This window comes from Mytilus edulis, chromosome 11 (genome assembly GCF_963676685.1).
Source record: "Mytilus edulis chromosome 11, xbMytEdul2.2, whole genome shotgun sequence".
Lineage (NCBI taxonomy): Eukaryota > Metazoa > Mollusca > Bivalvia > Mytilida > Mytilidae > Mytilus > Mytilus edulis.
This window is the reverse complement of record NC_092354.1, coordinates 80,099,105-80,124,301: the sequence shown is the minus strand read 5'-3', so window position 1 is coordinate 80,124,301 and position 25,197 is coordinate 80,099,105. Positions and strand designations below refer to the sequence as shown.

Below are 25,197 nucleotides of genomic sequence, written 5' to 3'. Positions count from 1 at the left end.
TGTCAAGCAAGATAGACACCCGAAAATTTTCGTTGAACGAGTCAAATCAATCTTCTGGTGGCTTCATCGATCAGTGTTGATTGAGTCTGATCGACAATGTGAACCTACTTCGTTAACTCGATACTTAAACATTTATCTTCTCTTTTCTTACTCGATGTTTGACTTTAATATTGATAAGAACTCGATTATGGGAATTCTTTAATATGAAACATGCCTGGACTATAATATATACATATTTAGATTTTTTTTGGCAGTCAAGTTGGTAATTTTTAAATAAAATTTAAGCCCAAATTAGCGGCCCAAAAAACCCAAATAAGTAGTTTAATTAGCTGATAATCTTTTTGCAAACCATAATACCCAAACGGGTTAAAATGCAAACATAATTTACACAATTATGCATATACATGTAACCAAGACGATGTGGTATGCTACGGATCGATAACGAAGCCGTACAGTAACATACATGTATATAGATACATGTTCTGCGTGCTGTCATTTGAAAGACAATTTCTCTTTATTTTCAAGGAATCCCCATTGCGAGTAAGATTTTATTGAAATATTATTGTATGATGTTTATAAATATCAAAATAAATAGGCATTTCAAAAAAGTTATTCCCAAAAGGCCGTTTAATCTTGAATTTAATTTGTTCATTTATTTGGAGGTAGATGTCAGCCATTAAGACTCCATATACCTGCAGTGGCGATCCAGAACTTTTCATTAGGAGTTTGAGGCAATGACTGACCTAAAAGGGGGGGGGGGCGCTCTAGTCATGCTTCAGTGATTTTCTATATAATCTTTTCTTCAGGAAATGGGGGGGGGCGACCCCGTCGCCCCCCACCCCCCTAACCCCACCCACCCGGATCTGCTTATAACCTGTCCCTTTTCTAATGTATATTTTTGTTTAAACATGATATATATGTCCATGTATATTTCCAGATATTTATATACCAAAATGGAGACCTACACCTATATAATGATCTGATTTGCGCTACATTGCCATTCCCTCTTAAAACATTTTTAAAACAAAGCTTATCGACACTTGCAAATTCCTACAGTCTATTTTTGATGTCAAATGGGTGCAAATTTACAAATAATGCCGGAAACATCTGACACATTTACAAAATTTTAATGTGGTTTTAACCGCAACACGATAAATACTACTAGCATCAGACACTTAATTAGAAATAACCCTGACCGTTTTAAATTTCCCACCCTTTTCATATATTAATGAAGCTTGAAAGACCTATTCAAGCTATCCCTATAGCCTTCCCCTGGGAATTAATGCATTAAGTTCCATGATAAGAAAAATATATAGTATGAGAATCAACCAAACTTCCCCCAGAAACCCGGGGGGGGGGGGCTCCCTGGTCCCCTCTAAATCCGCCTCTGAATTTGACACATCCTCTTTTATAATTTTGACGACTCCTCTCCCAAAAACAACAGTTAAAGATGCTTTTCGAGCATCTGTACAATATTGTAGCAGGCTATTCTTCCGACTAAACTTTTGTTTTGTCTTCCAAAGGTAATCATTCAGTTTTGGAATGTTGACCTTGCTATTGAAATTTTATAATTTAAAAACACAAGTTGTGCACATTGACAACGCTCCAGTCTGAACACTCTTAAATTATCCAGTAAAACTGACAAGGAAACTTATCAGTAACTGCATAACTTCAAATTAACATGTCATTTATATCAACCCCATGCAACTAGGTACACAGCTGCGTTCAATGAAACATGATCACAGATAAAAATAGATGTAAATTCTGATTCAGATCCTTTCTTTTCGATACAACATATAAAAAAAATAAAAAAAAGGGGGGGGGGTGTTCAGAAGAAGAATTATCTTTAATTTTAAATAAAACTGATGTATTGAAATTATTTAAAAGGTGAATGTGTAATATAAGCTTATAATATATTTTAGACGGTTCAATAGAAAAGTATATTGATGCATTTTAAAAAGAGATCATTACTCTATATACCTTTAACTTAAGGGAAAAAAATACATCACCAAAGATTAACCAAAATATTTTAACTGACAATACTACTGTGATAAAAAGTTACTAAACATCTTTACACATTAAAGACATGAATTTAGGAACACGAACTGAAAAATATATATTTATATAACTTCAGTGAAAATTGAAAAACAGTTATTGAAATATGAATTGTACAACTCAACATGTATTGATTAGTAAATGCAAAATTATGTCCGTAATGCGTTCATCTCTATGTATACAACTAAACTGACATTTTCAGTTGGAATGATTTCGGAGAAGTAAAGGGTTTTTGTTTCTTTGATTAATAACTATCTAGGTTTTACAAAGTATTCAAAAAGTCTTGTTTTGGCCTCTATTATTATAACAATTTTAAGCAATATATCCTTAACCCCTAAATCGACCCAACCTTTCTTTTGTGGAATGAAACCTCAGTGGCGGATCCATGCATAATTTTTCATAAGGAGGGGCCCGTCGACTGACCTATAAAAGGGGGCGCTCCAGTCATGATTCAGTGATTCCCTATACAATCAACCATTTTGTTCCCACAAAAATGGGGAGGGGGCCTCTGGGTCTTATGAATCTTGTGCTTTAAATTATAGATATTATTACTAGTATACTGATATTCCGAAAATCATTAAAAATACCCATTTGTATTCTTCACCAACGCTAGCAGAGGGGCATTATGTTTTCTGCTTTGTGCGTCCGTTCGTCTGTTCGTCGTCCGTCTGTCCCGCTTTAGGTTAAAGTTTTTGGTCAAGGTAGTTTTTTTTATGAAGTTGAAGTCCAATCAACTCGAAACTAAGTACACATTTTCCCTATACTATGATATTTCTAATTTTAATGCCAAATTAGAGTTTTGGCCCCAATTTCACTATCTACTGAAAATAGATAATGATAGTGCGAGTTGGACATCCGTGTATTGTGTTTACATTCTTGTTTGCACTTTACTCCTGAACGGTTTGAGCTATAACCAACAAAATAAAACCCAACCCTCCCTCCGTTGTGCAAATATTTGTAGTATAATTTTATAGATATCAATACACTTTTACACAAGTTATTGTCCGGAAACCAGAAAAACGTTGTTTTGCTTATTATGGCCAGTTTTTGGTCACTAATTCTTTTAAACCATGATATGGGACCATAACATTCAAATTCTAATTTAACGCTATCATTGATTACTCATCATTTGCACAGGTCTGATCTGCATTTCTTTTGCGCTGATTTTTTTTTATTTCTTTTTTGCCGAATTTGTGTTTCATTTGCGTTGTTTGTGTACATGTTACTTACAGGGTCGTTTTGATCATTATAAATCTCTTCCGTTAGCCAGTACATAAGTTATAAATTGTCAATCATAACATGTATATAACTGTTGTAACATACTCAAGAGGAGGTGAAAGTAGGCTTCCGAGCAGGATTATAAAAAAGAATTTAGATGTGGTATGGTTGCCAATGAAACAACTCCCCACAAAAGACAAAAATGACACAGAAATTAACAACTATGGGTCACCATTTGGCCTTCGACAATGAGCAAAGTCGATACCTCATAATCAGCTTAAAAAAGGTCCCTATCTGACGATGTAAAAAAATTCAAACGAGAAAACGAACGGCTTAATTTTTGTACAATAAATGAACGAAAAACAAATATGAAACACATATACAAACGACAACCATTGAATAACAAGCTCCTGACTTGGGACAGGCTCATTACATAATGTTTCCGGGTTAAACATGTTAGCGGGATCCCAACCATCGCCCTAACGTGGGACAATGCCAATGGTATAACTGTTTAAAAACATACCAGTAAAATTAAGATAAAAGCACTCTGTTTACATCCATGAAAAACTGCACCGTTATTCTTACAGTTTTCAACGCGTGCAGCCGACCAGCAATGATATGGCTAACTTGAAGTTCAGCATATACAAGTACAACATCTTAGAATGCATGGATGACGGCTTCGAGCGTCAGACATAATGTCAAACGTGAAGCAATCCTCGATTTCATGGCGGAAGGAATGGTCACCGCAAAACTGCGATAGCCATTTACCAATTTCACTTGAGTTTTCTCTCTACTAGCCCAACAGACTGGACCCCCCCCCCCCCCACACACACACACACACCAGTTATTTCTGCGCCAGATGAAAACGACAGCAGCCTATTTGCAAGGAACAACAATTATTATGACAATTTATAACATGTGTATATAAATAGCGAACAGTATAGGTTTGTAATAATAATGATGATAATAATAATAATAATCGGTGCAAAATAGAGATCAAATATTTTAAAAAATGTTAAAATTCAATACTGGTCCGAGCCATTTGTGACGATTCATCTCTGATATATATAAGTTTGATTCACAATTGACAAGAATTTTACATGAGAGGTGGCTGGACAGAAACACGGACACGTTCGGACGCCCATGAAAAAGTTTTATGTCTACCGCAACGCATGTCGCGTAGGGTGGTACATTTAAGAAATATAAAGAAGAACAGTGCTGACTGCCAGGTTGTCAAAATATATAGTAGAGCGATATTTTTGACACGATTATAAATAAGAACTTTTTTTTTACATGTACATGTATGTACTAATTTCCGAAGTTAACAAAAATGAATTCCGATCGTCATCCCGTTCACAAAAAATTATAAGTTATATCATACCGCCTATATATGATTATCACACAGTCATGTCCCATGGCGAACAAGGCGGGTGCAAATAGCAGAAAGAAGTGTGTTTTTTTTTTTATTAATTAACTAGTGTGTGTTTACGCCATGTATCTAAAATTTGGGCGAATGAAAAAAAATAATGTATTGGCGAAAATGAAAAGATGTTCATCGAATGTTTTAGAAAGACTACATAAAAAAGGTGATGTGGTATAATTACCAATGAGACAACTATCCACAAAAGACCAAAATGACACAAATATTAACAACTATAGGTCACCGTACGGCCTTCAACAATGAGCAAAGCCCATACCGCATAGTCGGCTATAAAAGGCCCCGATAAGACAATGTAAAACAATTCAAACGAGAAAACTATGCCGGGTAATTCAGATTTAAATGAATATAGTATAAAAATTTTAGGAACTACATATGCATGCAGAAGATCCCTCCCCATCCCCCTTGTGACACCACTGCATAAAACAACATAGGTTTGCATACATTTCATTTAGCAAAAAGCAATACAGAAGTAAAACGTAAATTATGTGTGTCTATAAGACACGTTTAATACCCCAGCCATAGTTGATTTAGTCCAATTATTAGTTATAATGTATATGAATGTATATTTGAAAAAAATATCCTATATATATATAAAAGAAGATGTGGTATGAATGCCAACGAGACAACTCTCCACTAGAGACCAAAATGACACAGAAATTAATAATTATAGGTTACCCTACGGGCTTCAACAATAAGATAGGCCAATACCGCATAGTCAGCTATACAAGGCCACGAAATGACAATGTTAAACCATTCAAAAGAGAAAACTAACGGCCCTATTTATATAAAACATTGAACGAAAAAAAAATACTAGTATGTAACACATAAACAAACGACAACCACTGAATTACAGGCTCCTGACTTGGGACAGGCACATTCTTATATTATGTGGCGGGGTTAAACCTGTTAGCGGGATCCCAACCCCATGCACTTAACATGGGACAATAGTATAACAGAACAACATAAGAACGAACTTTTAAAATCGTTTGAAAATGGCTTAACTCATCAGATGACAAAACTACAAGTGGACGTGGCCGGGTACTTGTTCATCCCCCAACAAAAAGACACTATAGGAACATATCTCAAAGTACTCGCAGTTAACTGACAGCTAGTTCAAAGCCATCAACAACTAATAAAACAAATCATGTATCTAAGACTAAATATGGACTTGCACATCACTATTATGCGTATAAACATCCCAGTTGCGGAACTAGAAATTTTCAAAAGTGGGTCTCAGTACTGCCGAAAAGGGGGCCTGTGCCAGTCATGTTTCAGTGCTTCTCTTTATAATCAATAACAAAAAAAAGGGGGGAGGCCCACCTGCTACCGCATTCCTTGATACGCCTCTGCATCCTACAAGATATCAAGGTCGTTGCTTAAAAAAATGTAGGAGTAGCTCTATAGATGCTGGTTATATACATAATTGTTAAGGTTCAACTTCCTGGCATTTAAGAATATTTGACAAAAATCAAGATGCATATATAGGAATACATGCATGAACATCTCAATTGTATGTTCAGGCAACCTCTGAAATATTAATTAAAACTATAAATTTATAGTTAAAAAAATGTCGGAAGAGGAAGCAGGACAAACCATGATCTCTCTCTGCATTTATAATAAAATGTATCCAACTACCTTGAATTTTGAGGATATTTGACTTAAAATGTTTCAGTTGCAACTCAAAAACTGTACGAGGTGATAGCCAGACAAACCAATCTATACACTCTAAAAATTGTGTTTAGAGCCTAAACACTTTCCTAAACACATTTGTGAAACCGATTTTTGACATGTTTTAAATCTAAACATGTTTAATATTTAATGTGCTAACAGCCTAATTAGTTATCAAAAGTACCAGGATTATAATTTTATACGCCAGACGCGCGTTTCGTCTACATAAGACTCATCAGTGACGCTCAGATCAAAATAGTTGAAAAGCCAAACAAATACAAAGTTGAAGAGCATTGAGGTCCTAAACGTGTCAAGCTATAAAGTGCTTAGACTGTAAACATGTTTAGATGTAAAGTGTTTAGACTAGAAACATGTTTTGCTAAAAAGTGCTTAGCCAGTAAACATGTTTAGTTGTAAAGTGTTGTATCTGGAAACATGTTTAGTTCTGAAGTGTTTTGTCAGGAAACACGTTTAGCTGTGAAGTGTTTTGAATGCAAACATGTTTAGACCATAAAGGGTCGTGAAGAAACATGTTTTATAAGCCGTTACTTCATTAGACCCCAAATAAACTAATATTCCGGAAGGCTAGACTGTAAAACGTATGATATTGAAAAATACTACATGTGATCATACCATCACAAAAGGAGCCAAACGCATCAAACTAAGAAACTTGAATTTCCAAATCAAATTGATTGTGACTAATACCTTTTTAATCTGAATGAGTATTTTCTTTAATTCAATTGTCGACATTCGACTATTGCATTTTTTCTTCATTTCAAATATTCATTAAACAGTCTAGAACTTTTGAAATGAAATTATTATTATACTAATTCTAGGATTAAAAACAAAATTACAAGATATGAAACAAAGGAATTTGTGTAATTATTTCCAGTTAATCATTGAACACAATCAAATATAAACTCATAAAATCATAAATTCATAGTAACGTACATATACATAAAACAATTTGAAAAGTTAGGACTGTTTTCATTTCACAAGTCAATCAGAGCTTCTCCTTTCTTAGTACCCAACTGCTAGTCACTGGCCTGAAAGATAGAAAAATATTGATAAGCAACTAAGTAGAATTAATCTAAAAATATGAGTATACGAACTACAACACCAAAAAGTAAATGCATGATTTAAGATCAAGATAACAACATTAGAACCGTGGTATAAAAGCATAAATGTACTGATGAGTAAATTGATATTTTTAATATAAAACTTCTTTTCATGCTTAATATCATTCATTTGATCAAATATATATATATTGACATTTTTAAAATCAAATACACTTCGGATTTGCTAGTCACTGGCCTGAAAGATAGAAAAATATTGATAAGCAACTAAGTAGAATTAATCTAAAAATATGAGTATACGAACTACAACACCAAAAAGTAAATGCATGATTTAAGATCAAGATAACATTAGAACCGTGGTATAAAAGCATAAATGTACTGATGAGTAAATTGATATTTTTAATATAAAACTTCTTTTCATGCTTAATATCATTCATTTGATCAAATATATATTGACATTTTTAAAATCAACTACACTTCGGATTCTTACCTAGCAATATAGTTGCTACTGTGCATTATCTCCACTTTTAGACTGAAGAGACATGTATTGTCGAAATGCGCATCTGGTGCAAGAAAATTGGTACCGTTAATTTTATTACTACCACTGGGTCGATGCCTCTGCTGGTGGACTATTAGTCCCCGAGGGTATCACCACCCCAGTAGCCAGTACTTCGGTACTGGCATGAAAATACGGATTTTTTGTGTTATTAAAATTTACTGTTACAAAATGATAGAAATTATTATAAATTAAGGAATGTATCTCCCTCATGCAAAGCTCTTGATTCCTTTCACGGATTTGGCTATACTTTTTGGACCTTTTGGATTATAGCTCTTCATCTTTTATATAAGCTTTGGATTTCAAATATTTTGGCCACGAGCATCACTGAAGAGACATGTATTGTCGAAATGCGCATCTGGTGCAAGAAAATTGGTACCGTTAATTTTATTACTACCACTGGGTCGATGCCTCTGCTGGTGGACTATTAGTCCCCGAGGGTATCACCACCCCAGTAGCCAGTACTTCGGTACTGGCATGAAAATACGGATTTTTTGTGTTATTAAAATTTACTGTTACAAAATGATAGAAATTATTATAAATTAAGGAATGTATCTCCCTCATGCAAAGCTCTGATTCCTTTCACGGATTTGGCTATACTTTTTGGACCTTTTGGATTATAGCTCTTCATCTTTTATATAAGCTTTGGATTTCAAATATTTTGGCCACGAGCATCACTGAAGAGACATGTATTGTCGAAATGCGCATCTGGTGCAAGAAAATTGGTACCGTTAATTTTATTAGCATGTCAAGACAAATGATTTCCTCTGCACTTCTCTCATCTAGAATAAAACAATACATATCAATAAAAATATAAGAAAGCACAACGGCTTATAACTATTGAAGAAAAACAAGCATCTTTTTATTTATTTTGAGCAAATGTTGACTGGCATTTAGGAAGTGCTTACTAAAACAATGAACTCGATATGACACTGGTTTTGCGAATGATGCACTCGGCAGATTCCGCTTCCCTTCATGTTCCATTATAATCTGCCGAGGAGTACCAAATGAAAATTGTCCTCACAAACTCCTTTCCAAGAACATATATATATATATATATATATTATAATAAGTGCTAGCTTGCATGATAGACATTAAACAACTATTATCTTTACACAAGATAGTTTGAACACTGAAAGCTCTTACAAGCACTTATTTCGTGGGATGGTTCCCCCTTTTTCTTCTCCTTCATTGACTATACAGTAGTGTACTTGTACATAATACTTATAACTGTCAATAATCATTTAAAATTGGCAGTACTAAATAAAAATCAGTATTATTATAACTCCTTACCTTTCTGAAACAGTTAAGTTACGGTCAGTTATGGTCAGAAGTAAACAGCGTGGCCTTTGACTTTGGGTTCTTTGTTTCTTCTTCCCGCTCAAAAATTAGCACGTGGTATGCATGCCAGGGCCGTAACTACCTATGAGGCAGGGGACTGCCTCCCCTGAATTTTCTACACCAAAATTTTCTTTTGAAGTAAAAAAATAAAATATTGACAATATGTACACGAAGAACTTGAATTTATATTATAAACAACACAAGTTAACAGTTTTAACAGTGTTATCATGATACGTGATATGTATGTCATTTTTCGGATTTTTGATCGAAAGTAAACCGTTTCAGTATTTTTTTATTTTTTTTTGGTGTGGCCGTCCGTCTGTTATTCAGTATTGAGGGGGTCAGTATTCGTATGAGAACACATATGACACTTTGCTTTCGATAATTTTAAATAAAAACTTAACTATTCACATTTATTTGGGAGCTCAATTATTAAGCAGAGGAAGTTCCTTTTGTATTGTGAATCTTTTAAGACATCGGAAATTCGTTACCAGCAGAATCAACTGTTGGATCGTTTTTTTAAGTTTCCCAATCGTACGAGAACATTATGGTCGATGCCTTAGTAGGTAAAGACTCCCATTCGTTGTAGCAGGGACTTTCTATACTACGTATATTACTAGACTAGTATAGAAAGTCCCTGGTTGTAGTTATATACATGTCTGTTCAGCTTTCAACAATATTGAATTTTCAAGATCCTCGATAAAGAAATATCTTGCGTTTTATAATCTTGCTTTATATGTTTTTTTTAACTTACCAGTTTCTAAAAAAAATATCTTTAAATACAGAAAATACAGATAATAATTGTTTGCATGAAAATTGCTCCAAGGATCCAGCAAAACTGATCTTTCTTAAAGTAAGGAAATCAAGGGAAAACGGGTAATTTTAGCCTTATCATTTAAGAAAAAAATTCACGGTCAAAATGTATTTAATGTTAACAATTGTAGGTCAAAGTACAGCCTTCAAGACGGAGCTAGCCTTGGCTCACCCCGAACAGCAATCTTAGCTTGCATGCTTTTGCATAAAAGTTGCTTCCATGTTCAAGCAATACTGATGTTTCTTTAAAGTAAGGAAATCGAAGGGAAACGGGTAATTTTTAGCCAATGACTGAGAGAAAAAAAATCGACGGGGGGCGTAGCCCCCTACTCCCTATCAAAGGGTGCTCAATCGCCGGTCCCAAACCCCTGCCTCCCCTGAATTCGAACCCTAGTTACGGCCCTGCATGCTGTCTTCGGCCTAAATGTGTTGTAATTCTAAACGTGTTTAGGAAAGTGTCTAAATATTGAAAGTGCTTAGAATTTAAACACGTTTAGCTTCATATACTTGAAGATGTAGCTAAACATGTTTAGCACAACAACATGTTTATTGCAAAGTGCTGAGAGCCAAAACATGTTTAGTGCGAAGTGCTGAGAGCCAAAACATGTTTAGTTTTTAATGCTTAGAAATAAAACACTTTCCTAAGCACATAAGTCTTGCAACACGTTTAAATTCTAAGCACTATTTTTACAGTGTAGCTTGACGAACAGACGAACGGGTAGACGAACGAACCTGTAGGTGATACATTAATATACCCTTCGATGAAAGTGAGGTCATAAAATAAGCTTGAAATTGCAGTTGATACTTATAAAAAATCAAAACCTCATAGTGCTCAGTATGCTTAAACATTTCTCTTCAGCTTTATAGCCATGAATTCTAAGATTTCTAAGATCGTAATACATTTGAGTTTCTGAATTGAAAGTTATTTTTCAGGGATGCAATGGTTGCTTTCTATCAAATTTTGTTTTTTGTTTTGTTCTTGTTTTTACATACTCTAGGCTATTGTTTCACATTTTGTCACATCGGGACATTTTATAAATTGTTACGTATATACATTTCGCATGTGTTGGTTTATTGTCGAAGGTCGTACGTCGAGTTTTTCGATTGAATCGATGGGTGCATGGATATATATAGTTACAATACATGTGTCGGATCGGCAATTATAGAACATTTTCTGTTATATCCGTATTTTGCGTGGAATTCTCGCCGCGTTGAAGACCCAATTGCCTTCGTCTATCGTCTGCTTGTTTTCGAGTCGTTGTCTCTTTTACTTATTTTCAATAGCTGCAAATGTTAAATAACACCAAGATTAAAAGCACCAACAGCTAGTGTATAGTTCGGTTGGTATAGGCGGATCCAGTGGGGGGGGGGGGGGGGGGGCGTGTCCCCCTCTCGTGGGATTTTTTTTAGTGATTATATACTATATAGGGAATCACTGACGTGAAAGACCCCCACCCACATTAGGTCAGTCAGCACCCTGTCATGTATTTGTTAAAAGAAAAAAAATATATTGCCATTCACTCTAAAAACGAAGCTAAATACTTAAACCCTCTTTTAAGAAAAGTTATATTGTTTCATTTTTACAATTTATTTTCAATAGCTTAAGATAAAAAGCGCCGACAGCAAGTGTTTAGCTCGGTTGTTATAGGCGGATCCAGTTGGGGGGGGGGGGGGGGTCCCCCTTTCGTGGGATTTTTTTTATTGATTATATACTATATAAGGATTCACTGACTTGAGAGACCCCCCACTTTAGGTCAGGCAGCACCATGTCCTGTATTTGTTAAAAAATATATAAATATATATATATATATTGCCATTCACTCTAAAAACGAAGCTGAATACATAAATCCTCATTTAAGAAAAGTAATATTGTTTCATTTTTACAATTTATTCTCAATAGCTGCAAATGTTAAATAACACCAAGATTAAAATCGCCAACAGCTAGTGTATAGCTCGGTTGATATAGGCGGATCCAATTTTTTTTTTTTTGGGGGGGGGGGCGGGTCCCCCGTTTGTGGGATTTTTTTTATTGATTATATACCATAAAGGGAATAACTGACTGGAGATACCCCTCACTTTAGTTCAGGCAGCACCCTGTCATGTATTTGTTTAAAAAAAATACAAATATATTGCCATTCACTCTAAAAAAAGAAGCTGAATACGTAAATCCTCTTTTAAGAAAAGTAACATTGTTTCATTTTTACAATTTATTTTCAATACTGCAACCAAGATTAAAAGCGCCAACAGCTAGTGTATAGCTCGGTTGGTATATTTAATAGAAAGATATTTGTAAATATGGTAAATAAACTCATCATAAATACCAGGATTGAAATTTTACATTCACGACAGACGGGTATTTCGTCTACAAAAGACTCATCAGTGACGCTCGACTAAAAAATGTTAATAAGGCCAAATGAAACTGACCATTTAACTTAAAAAATGGCGAAGTGCAAACATTTTTTAGTTTTTCAACGCTATCCTCTTGACCACATAATGTGTTTGGAAATGACAATATTTTATAAAGAAAAATCTTTACCTACGTCGCATTATATATACTAGCTATATATATAGTATACTAACATATTGTGTTGTAAAATGATGCCCTTTATGGGTTCTTGATTAGATTAATAAAAAATTCTATACTATTAACAAATTCAAAATATACTGCTTTACAAAAAAGGTAAAACAACAGATACATTCAAGTCAAATCTATCTTAATTTCTGTCAAGTTTTTCCATTTTCAAGTAAAGAAAATCACGCATTATGGTTCCATTTATTTCCTGTAATAATTAGATCACTTGCATACTTGTAACACACACACAGACAATATGTATTGTTTATTTGTTGAAATATATTAAAATATGCGCTGCTGAACTTATATTAGTCAGTATAGTATATAGACGTGTATACCAAAGACAAATTTATACATTGTTTAATTTCCTGTAGTGTTTGATAATGACCCAGTGACCTACAACTTTTATAATAAATAAACCACATAGACAACGCTTCTGAATCAGTATAAAAAGTATGAATTATTTGTTAAACTAGTGTAAAATGTGGTGTGAAATAATTGGTAAAGGCAACGATATCCGGCTAATTAAATTGACCCGATGAGCTGACATGATGTTGAATTTATTTTGGAAATATTACACTTAATTCAACCTTACAATTTTTCATTATGTTTGTTTAGTGAGTCTATGTATTTGCAATAATCAAAATTGTTTTTTGTTTGTTTTGCAAATAAAGAATCATTATGTTGAATATTTTAATGAGAAAACCTTAAATAATCCATTATTTTCATTTTTGTTCTTAACTGAAAAAAATGGTAATACTAAATCCATTATAGCACAACCAAGTAAAAAAGTGTCCTTTAGTTTATACTTAAATAATAAATGAGATCATAGAACATTTCTAATCCGACAAAATGAAGATTAATAAAAAAAAATCGTTTATTTGAAAAAAAAGGGGGGGGCTTTGATAACTGTTACCCTAGCTTGCCCTACAACATAATACCCCCCCCCCCCCCCCCTCAAGAATATAGATTTCGTATTCATATACATGTAATTATATCCTACATTGCTCATGTTATCAATTTGTTATTTGTGTATTACTTATAATATTGTGTATTTCACTAATGTTTATATAATCACTGTATGATGTTTTTGTATCTTGCCTGACAAGGGCCCACGATTGGTTTAATAAAATAATGTCTAATGTAAGTCTGAAAATCAAACCCAATAGAGTTAGAATTAGATTTTTAGGCTGACAAATATTTTCTGTCAATTTACATTTGCACAAGTCTGTCTACATGTTCACCAGTTTTTCAATTATCCACTAGTCTGTTTTTACTTTCACAAGTCTTTCTTATAGCCCCCTAGTCTGTCCAAATGATTTTCAACAGTCTGACTATGTCCACAAGTCACTACGTTTTAACCGCGGTCTCTATGTGTCCGTCAGTCTGTCTCCGTGTTTACAAGTCGATATACATGTTTACCCGCCAGATTACGTTTCTAACAGTTTGCCTTCATGTCCTACACGTCCACCAGTCTGCTTATATATATATATACCAGTCTGGCTACAAGTATACAAGAATATTATTTGCATCATTGACTAAGTCTGTCTGGATATGTCGTCTGGCGGATTTGCTTGTCTCTCACATTCTGAAGATGATGATATTCCTCGTAGTGAAATCGTTAATACAATGTACCAGTACTTAAGTATATCAGTGTCCATCTCCATGCAAGACTCGGGTCTGATGAAGGTTCTAAAACAATTAAAGATTCGTCTATACAGTCCTTCTGAAAGTCTTCTCGGTCAGATGCAAAAGAATGCCCGGTTAGCGCCTCTGGATTTGCCCGGGGCATGTGGAGGATCAGTAGATATCGACACACCAAATTCAGTTATTCGACGAAGAATTTCAACACCTATCTCATTTAACACCAACATTACACAATAATGTCAACATGGAGTCAGTAACTGAGGTAACATTAAGTTAATTTAGAAGTCAATATCTTGTATATATATTTCTGTATACAGTTTATAATGCATATATCACTGTCATGAATCAAGGATGTGTATAGTAATAAGGGTCTTACTATCATCGGAACTTTGTTTTTTTTGGTAACACGCCATTATTCCGACAGCCCATTAGTCCGACAGCCTATTGGTCCGACAACCAATTAGTCTGACAACCAAATAGTCCGACAACCCATTGCTCCGACAGCCCAATACTCCGACAACCTATAATTCCGACACTTATCAAGTCAAATATCAGGATATCAGGGTAAAATAAAATGTGTCTGTCTGTATTATTACGTTTATATTTGTAATAACATATTTTAAGAAATAACTCCGTATATATAATACATATATATAATAAGGTAGTTCGTATACTTTCAATGTTAATTCTCAATTCGAAATCTGGATATAGAATAAAACAGAAAATGATATTTTATTTTTCAAATAAAGGATCTATGTAAATCAACAACAAGCATTGATGGCGCGAGCTACTGATGATACCCTGCCCAAATATTTCGGTAGATAGAAAGTTTTTGAGTTGTGAATCTGAAAAAGCATTACACAGTATAACTGACTTATATAAACCTTGAAGTTAAATATCAGAAATCATGGTAGTGTAGTACCAGAGAAAAATGTGACAAAAGTTTTCAACTTGGCTGTCATGTAATGAGTAATGAGTTTGAAAAAGCATCACACGATATAACTGACTTCAATAAACCTTTCAGAAATCCTTGTAATGTAGTTCATGAAAAAGATGCAACGAAAATAGTTATGGGACGGGCGGCGAACTGACGGATGGACGGTTGGACGGACGGACAGACAGAGATAAAACAGTATACCCCCACTTTTTCGAAGCGGCGGTCTAATGATTGTGTCAACATTAAGACATTACAATACTAATATGATATAATTATATTTATAGCACTATAAGCCTCAGTCACAATCGGAGCTAAGACAAAATATAAAAAAAAAATACGTATTAATATCAATTAACAATCAGTATCCAGACATGTACTACATTATTCAAAAGAACTGACGATATGATCCTCATTTTTTTTCTCCATAATAGTAAAGTTTTCTTGTGTTCACTTCGAAATTAATCATAATTGTCTAACGTTTTAAAGTTCTGATATGTGCTAAAAATATGGCGAAAGAATTCCTCCCTCAAATTATAATGAAGTGAGCATTCGATTGAAAAATGACGCTCATCCTAAACTTTATCAGCTGTACAATACGATTTTTTGAGTATTTAGCATTTTCAATTCTTCATGTAATGGAAGAGCACCGATTCTGAATTAACATATAAATTACCTTTCTTAAAATCAATGATATCTAAATATGTTTCTTCAATCTTGAAACCAATTTTTAAATGAAAAATAAGTTTCCCACAAAACACATATTACTAAGTTTTTACAATTAAACAATTTGACAAAGACACAAGGACAAGAATGTCACACATTGTCTTATTCTACTAGTTTGTTATTGTCTTTTATACTGCACTCGTTCTACTTGAGCAGTCAAAATGCGTTGACTGTATATTTCTATGACATATACAGTCACTGACCCGATATCACTTTTCCTTATGCATATTTAGATAGAAATTGCCGAAATATTCATGTCCGTCATATTTGTTTTTCGTAATAAGTTTTGTTGTAAATCATCATGCAGTCCTGCATCTCCACCAATCATTAAAAAAGAGGCATATCTTTCTAGAATTTAAAATAATCTTAGGATACAAAATCAGTCTCCCAACAAAATATTGAGTGTCATCTCTCGGATTATGTCTGAACGATCGCTATTAGAAGTGCTACATGTAGTTGTCTCCGTATTTCGTGGATTCTCATTCCCGAACATGATACCGTATTCATGATTGATCATGATTGGAATTGCTCATCTTTTCTTAGCACATATTTCGTCCTATTTGTCTTCTTATTTTTTAGGTTCTGGGTACGTATTTGTCTCTTTGTTTTTCTTATTTTGACTGACGCTACTTTATCCCATTATTTCTGCAACAAAATAAATTTAAATAAAACTCAGATGAGTGATACAAGGAGAGAAAGTGTTGCGACCAAAGAGGGCGGGTAGTGTTTTCCAACTCCGATGTATTATTTATTTATGTAGTTCATAGTGGGGGAACCTCACTCCCCTGATACGCGAAAAGGGGGATTCGAAGATCTAGTGAAAAGAAGGTAGATCAAGACACACATGCAAGAAATAGCGAGCTAGAACAGCACAGACTGATAGTAGACACACAAACAACGAAATATAAAGATAAATAAAGTAACTAGACACGCAAAACGAAAGAGGGGCGAGGTTAAGGACTGATCAGTTGCTATAATCATGTGTATCAACTCCAATATACTGAGACAAAATTAATGTCCGCATGCAAAAAATAATTGGAATCAAAACGGACAACCACAAATATCAGAGAGCGGAGTTGGGTTTTTTTTTAGAGAAAATTTATCCATACACTAAGAAAAACGCATATTGTCGGAATAATGGGCTGTCGGAGTAATGGGTTGTCGTAATAATGGGCTGTCAATAGTACATGTTGTCGGAGTATTGGCTGTCCGAATAATGGTTGTTAGACTAATGGGATGTCACCATTTTTTTTACCCTCCCCCTTTTTTCCAATATCCGTTATTTTTTCGTTTTCTATTTTAAAATTCACTCTCTTTAGTAATATATCCGTGACTGCTGTGGATAGTAAACTTGGAATTGATAGTAAATAGCAAAACCAAGTAATTTGTAGTGTATTTATGTTCTAATGACACGTACAGACAGACGCGAAAAAAATAAATAATACGAAAGTGAGAAAACGAAAATATAACAGATTTTGGAAAAAAAGGGTAGGGTAAAAAAAATGTCCTGTATCCAAGTACCTATGCTTACTATTAAAGCAATAATTTGAGAAATATATATTAAAGGTTATACTAATATGTGAATACTATGAGTCCAGGTAACTCGATCAACTTTGTACGTATGAAAAATTATATTTATTATCTGGTCATGTCCCGCGTTTTTTTTTTGTATTGTTGTTATAATAACAGTGTAAGTTAAGACCAAAAAGTAGACCAGGAAAATACTTTATTATCTTTAATAGTTAATTTCTGGAGATCATGTGTCTGTCATTTATTCTGTTATTCCCATCTTTTAAACAATTATATTATATACGCATCATATCAATCTATCAATTAGGATACATTATTTTATTTGGCTTAATAACATATTATTGGTATTTAGTGCGACCGTGCACCTTTCGGTAGTCTCGAGTGTTTTCTATTAAAGCAATGTTTAAGTCGTCATGTTGCGGGATTTTCAAATCCCAAAAGAAGAACACACTTCAAATTCAACATGATTTTCGATTTGGTAACCGCATTACTTTAATATAGATCATTATATACATAACCTTACACAATCAATTTACTTTATATGATTAATCTGATAGATGCATGCCCAATATATTTTATTCCCAAAACCTTATTTAAAAAGGAGGGGACATGGTCAAAGTGTCGTGCAAACCAAATTATTGTTTATTGTCACGGAATAATTACAAACTGTGCTATAGTTTTTAAGATTATTGGATAATTGACTTGTTCTATAGGTACATGTACCTTACTTACCCAGGTGACATATCAGTTGTACACTTGATATTGGTATAAATTCAAAGCACTTGTTTCTATCCATTTGAAGACCCACTATTAACGTATATATATACCAGAAATAATGGTTTTAAGCGGAGAGGTGAAAAAATTACTTGGGTACCTTCTCGAAAATATACGTTGATAGTGGGTCTTCCAATGGATAGAAACAAGTGCCTGTGATTCAAATGCTTAATGATATATTAAAAGAAGATGTGGTATGATTGCCAATGAGACAGCTGTCCACAAGAGACCAAAATGACACAGACATTAACAACTATAGGTCACTGTACAGCCTTCAACAATGAGCATAGCCCATACCACAAAGGCCCCGAAATGACAATGTAAAACAATTCAAACGAGAAAACTAAGATACATGTATATGTACATTGTACATGTTGTATATGAAGATTAATTAGATTAAAGTAAACAATGTGGTATGTTTCCAAAATAAATGCTATCCGCTAAAGACCAACTGATGTTGATCCAATTACTATAGCCAAACAAATGATACATACATGTAGGTTACCATACTTCCTTCATTTATATTATGATTATTGAGTAATTTTTTGGAAACATTTCAAACCTTTACATACTGTTTATATATATGTTACAGTAAATAGGTGAAATTAGGAATTACATGTAATTACTAAAATTTAGGAATTACAGGTAATTCCTGATGCACTTAGTTAATACAAGTAATACGGCCCAGTTATTACCAGTAATTACTAAATTTAAAATGAATATTTACACCTATTTACTGACTGCTAAAACAACCATAACTTTTGATCACCTGACCATAATACAACATTGTTTTAGCTGTGTAATACTAACTAGAAGATCAGTTAGTACTCTTAAAATTTTGAATGGTTGATATGTATAAAAAATATCTTAAATAAATATGGACTTTCAAATATTTGGTTAAATCAGAGTAACTTTAGTTTTAATCCAAAATAGTTTAAGTTCAGCATTATAATACAGATAATTTTTGACCAACTTCAAGTGTTTAGTAATTACATGTAATTCCTAATTTCACCTATTTACTGTAACATATACATGTTACTACAGTTCAGCGACTCAAGTTTAAAAGGCATTTATATAAAAGAATTTAAACTTAATATCATTTTGTATGAACATCATGTTGAATATTTACATTTTCTCAAAAAGTTTTTATTTTACTTAGCTAATAAAGAAGATGATGGATTCCCAAACTGAAATCTTGATGACAGTGAAAAAATTGAAGAATTGCACCAATTGTTACAGAGAATCGATTTCAAGCAGAAACAGATGCTCAAAGATAAGGGAATACAGCAGCCATCCATGTTCCTTCACATATAAAGGTATATATTGTATATATATATTTTGTCTACATTTTCTGAATTTATGATTTTAAAAATCTTTCAAAAGATATAAATGTACATTGTAAGTCATGTAATTCAAATAGAGACGTGCCATTGTCTTTGATAAAAGATAGAGTTACATGTATGCCTTTTTAGTATTATCAGCTTATATACTTACTTAGCCTTGTTAAAATCTATAAATATACCTTATGTATATTACATGTATGTTGAAATGTCTGTCAGAATATATACATATATGCATGTGATCATAATGTTTCAAATAGCCAAACATTGTAATATATATATATATATATATACAACTCGTCTAAACATCAACCCAACAATGTTAGATCTGTAAATTTGCTTTCGCAAATTTTTGGTTCTTCCCTCGCCGGGATTCGAACCCATGCTACTGTGATATCGTGACACCAAATCGCCTGCACTGCAGCCGTCCCGCTAGACCACACGACCCCCTGGGGTATATACATGTATATATATATATATACAACTCGTCTAAACATCAACCTAACAATGTTAGATCTGTACATGTAAATTTGCTTTCACAAATTTTTGGTTCTTCCCTCGCTGGTATTCGAACCCATGCTACTGTGATATCGTGACACCAAATCGCCTGCACTGCAGCCGTCCCGCTAGACATATATATATATATTGAGTATTGGAAATCCTGTACACCCTTTCCTTAGACCAAGTTTAACAAATATAATATAAATGTTTAAATTCAACTAATTATCTCCTGGCAATACACATTTATTTTAGGAACTTTTTATGTTTTATTTTGCAGTAAGCAGCTGTTTGTGATGCTTATAGGCATAAACAATCTAGTCTGGACATGTAAAACAGCAGCTGGTTCTATTTTGAAGTAAGCTATTTGGTGATTACATTAATTTGACATGACCAGACCAAGTCTTGGGATAAATTAATAGTACTCATTGTCATGATTGTACTAGCTTTTTATTGTTTTATACATTTTATGGAAAATACTGTTAGTTGAGGCCTGCAAAAATTAATTTATAAGGAGATGAAGTGTTGTTGCCAATGAGAGTAGAGATATCTAACAAATAGCATGAATAGAGTCATGGAGGATTGAATTCATACTCATTTTTATTAGAGTGTTACAAAATAATTGCAGGAAAAAAAACAACAACAACAAAAATCAAAATAATTGTGTATTTAGTAGAATTAGCCAAATCAAACAATAACTGACTTAAATCTTGTTTGAAATTTTCACATTTCTATTGATTAAATATTATTTTATAGATCAAATAATAAATAGATAAAAGGGCAGTAATCCAGTCTCAGATTTTTGTTTTGGTTATATTGTATACAGCTGATTGTATTTTAATACTATTTACAAATACTTCTTATATGTCAAAAGAAAAAAAAATTGCTGTACCTGATATTGTGATTTATATTGAAATTGATAAAGACAACAAACTCAATAATGAGCTATTCCAATATCAATCTCCCTAGGGAAAAAATGGGGTGCTACCTAATTTTAGACCTCCATAGTGCCCATAGGCACATCAAACACTTGCCAAAATATAAGCCTGAACCCCTGAGGGGATCACACATTAAATTATAAAAGTTGTATATATTCTACACCGTGAATAAGACCAAACAATGATAGAAGGAGTTAGTTTTAAAATATAATTGAAAAACTAAACTGATACAAATCAATAATTTTTTTGATGTTGATAAATAAATCACAATGTGTAATAGTTGTAATAAATTGTTATGCCAGCCTACAATAGTAGAAGGGGTTTATTTTTGATTTTCCTTTTTGAATTTTCCTCGGAGTTCAGTATTTTTGTGTTTTTACTTTTTATGTTTAATGATCCATGCTTTTGTTTGTTTATTCTTTCATCTGTTCTGCTTTAGGTTCAAGTTTTGGTAAAAGTTTTTGGTCAGGATAGTTGTTAATGATGTTAACGACCAATCAACTTAAAAATAAATATACATGTGCCTTATGTTATGATCTTTCTAAGGATAAATTAATGGTTTGACCCCAATTTCATGGTCCATTGAAAATAGAAAATTTATCACAACTTCTAGCTATTCTTTTTATAGAGTTATTCCACGAGATTTTTGGGTCACTCATTAGAATATCTTTTAAATATATGATTTTGATTACAACTGCATTAAGATAGAATAATTGCATGCAGAAAATTATTGCTTTTGTCACATATATATCACTTGTCAATTTAATAAAATTAAACATTTTTTTTTATTACTTTATTACAGAAGCTACAAAATAGAGCTAAGGCCCTTTAAGCCAAGAAACTGCCAGTGTCAGAAAAGGACAAACTTAGAAAGGCCATGCAAATTGATTTAATGTCAAGTTGGGACAGTGATTCTGTAGATAAACTCGCCTGATCACAACTGGGATTTGACTGTCACAAGATTTTAAATCTTACATGGATAAACTAAAGTCATTTACTAGACTGTAAATACCAGAGACAGCTGAATGCACAGGGCAAAGAGCTGAGGTCCAAGTAAATCAGAGAGGCCTTGTCACAAGAAATGTACAGAACTTGCATGGATTTTTACTTAAGGGCATATGACACAAAATTGAGAGATATTAATAAAAATTTCTTTAAATTTTAATAAGGACCAATTCAAAGGTACACTTTTGGAATTTGCAAGAACAAAAATACCTTCATGTTTACTTTTGAATTATAGTTGACAGTTTTCAGTTTAAGGGGGGAACCCTTAAAATGAAGTGGTTTGGTTTATTGAATTTGATTATTTTTTAAAGTAAAAAAATGAATTACTGCTCTTTTATTTCAACATTTGCATTTTTTATTAAAATTATTTACAAGTTCAGCATATCGGTGACATCAGATTATGTTAATGTGTTTGGTTAAGCTACATATTTCTTTTTACTTAAACTTTCTGTTGCCTTTTCTAATTAATTAAATGCTGAATAATAATTTGAGTGTTGCTCATTTCAGTGTCTTGTATTTGCTGTCAAGATTTTTCCTGTTAGATTTCACATTATTTATAATCGCTTGGTCAAAGGGAGATAACTTTTTGAATCTTCACATCAGATAATCTGCGAAGAGGATTATGTAAAATGTAAATAGTTGAAAATTAATTTTATGGTTCAATAAAATCAAAATAAGTTATTGCCATTCATTATAAATAAATTTCTATCAAAAATAAGGCTCAAAGAATTTTTTTATTTTATTTATATAAATAATAACAAAGTACACACATCATGCACATGTTGACTTCATAAAATTTGTAAACAAAAAAAATTGAAAATAAAACTAAAAAATTTTAACTAATCAGGAGACAGTCAATACACCAAATATATTTATAAGCATATAAACTTATTATTTTCTTCAATTGTCCAAGTACATATTCAATATTGATAATTTTTTGCTTGACATTACATAATTTTGTTGATAAAAGTTTATTTGTGTGCTATTTTATTCAATTGTACATATTTGAAGTATTTCATTACACCTTATTATTTTTATTCTTGCATACAGCATTTGGAATGAAATTTTAATCAATGTTCGAGCAGCAGGATGTTTTTTTTGTTGAGCCTGCAACTTTTGTTGCAGAAAGCTCGACATAGGGATAGTGATCGGGCGGCGGCGTTAGCTAACTTTTTAAAAGCTTAATATTTTAGAAGGTGGAAGACCTGGATGCTTCATACTTTGTATATAGATGCCTCATGTTACGAAGTTTCCGTCAGTCACATGTCAAATGTCCTTGACCTCATTTTCATGGTTCAGTGACCACTTGAAAAAAAAGATCAGAGTTTTTGTAATGTTGAATTCTCTCTTATTATAAGTAATAGAATAATTATATTTGGTATGTGCGTACCTTGCAAGGTCCTCATGCCCGTCAGACGGTTTTCACTTGACCTGACCTCATTTCATGGATCAGTGAACAAGGTTAAGTTTTGGTGGTCAAGTCCATATCTCAGATACTATAAGCAATAGGGCTAGTATGTTTGGTGTATGGAAGGACTAAGGTGTACATGTCCAACTGGCAGGTGTCATCTGACCTTGACCTCATTTTCATGGTTCAGTGGTTATAGTTAAGTTTTTGTGTTTTGGTCTATTTTTCTCATACTATATGCAATAGATCTACTATATTTGTTGTATGGAATGATTGTAAGGTGTACATGTCTAGCGAGCAGATGTCATCTGACCTTCACCTCATTTTCATGGTTGAGTGGTCAAAGTTAAGTTTTTAAGTTTTGGTCTTTTTATCTAATACTATATGCCATAGGTCAACTATATTTGGTGTATGGAAATATTTTATGATCTATATGTCAGTCGCGCAGGTTTTATTTGAACTTGACCTCATTTTCACGGTTCATTGCTCAGTGTTAAGTTCTTGTGTTTTGGTCTATTTTTTTAAAACTATAAGTAATAGGTCAACTATATTTGTTGTATGGAAGCATTGTTAGCTGTACATGTCTGCCTGGCATGGTTCATCTGACCTTGACCTCATTTTCATGGTTCATTGCTCTTTGTTTAGTTATCTTGGTTAATGTTAAGTTTATGTGACAGTTTTTAATAAAGCTTTATACTTAGGACTATCAACATAATATCAATGATAAGTAAAGAAGGCGAGACATTTAAGTGTGTGCACTCTTGTGAATTTACGAATTATGTTAATCATGTAAATAATGTTATGTTTTTTGTTTTTTGCTTTTTGAAGTTTTTAAAATTGACAAATAATGCTAGCAGGGGAGATTATTCATTAATATTTTTATGATGCCAAACTTGAAATTTAGAGGTGCCTATGTTTGCTATTTGTTATAACCCAATTGTTATGATTCTTAAATAATCTATACAAGTAAGCATGTTAATTTGTCAATAACCATTATTTTATTAATTAGTTTGAATTTGATGAGGTTCTTTGATGTAGAACTTGACTTTTTTTAAACAAAAGTGTTTTTTTATTTGTTTTAAATGTTTTTAAAATTGTATAACAAACTTTTTGACATTTTATTTTAATTTATCACCAAAACAACTCTAATTTGTCTGACAGTATCTGAATAAAATTAATTTGTTAGATACTTTGTTTCTTTTATTGAAGTATATACAAAGGGAGATAACTCAAAATTGTTTTTTTTTATTATTCTGACCCAATTAGAAGTGATAAAAATAACTATGCCCTAGACAGGATGACAATAAGAAAATGCTAGAAATTGTTGTGTATGGTTATGCTTTGTCCAAAATTTTTTGTTATCTCCTGTATTGTATATTGCTGCCATTGTCAAAATCCAAATCACACATAGATAGCCTTGTCCTATAGTTTATATCTGGTGTTTGTGTTTTTTGTATGTCTTAGATTCTAACTCTTCAAGTTCTTATATAAATTCAGATGCATTGCCATTCTTTACATATAGGTAAAGGCATATTTACAAAATGGTATTGAGCTTTGCAAATGAGTGACATGTATTCGTTGGATTATTGTTTAAGTTTCATCTGAAAAATACAGTCTTCAATGTTTTCTGACAAATTATACATTTGCACATTGCCAT

General features: G+C 32.9%; 1 protein-coding gene and 1 long non-coding RNA gene across 2 annotated transcripts in view; one reads left to right on the top strand and one right to left on the bottom strand.

Annotated features, from left to right (window-relative positions):
* LOC139496378 (uncharacterized PE-PGRS family protein PE_PGRS46-like) overlaps nt 1–25,197 on the bottom strand; it is a 38,407-nt gene that overhangs the window by 11,891 nt on the left and 1,319 nt on the right. The gene's annotated exons all lie outside the window — the stretch shown is intronic.
* LOC139496379 (uncharacterized) lies at nt 17,978–24,725 on the top strand. The gene is made up of 4 exons (XR_011657641.1): nt 17,978–18,055; nt 19,511–19,667; nt 20,470–20,547; nt 21,930–24,725. It is a non-coding gene; the product is annotated as an uncharacterized lncRNA (long non-coding RNA).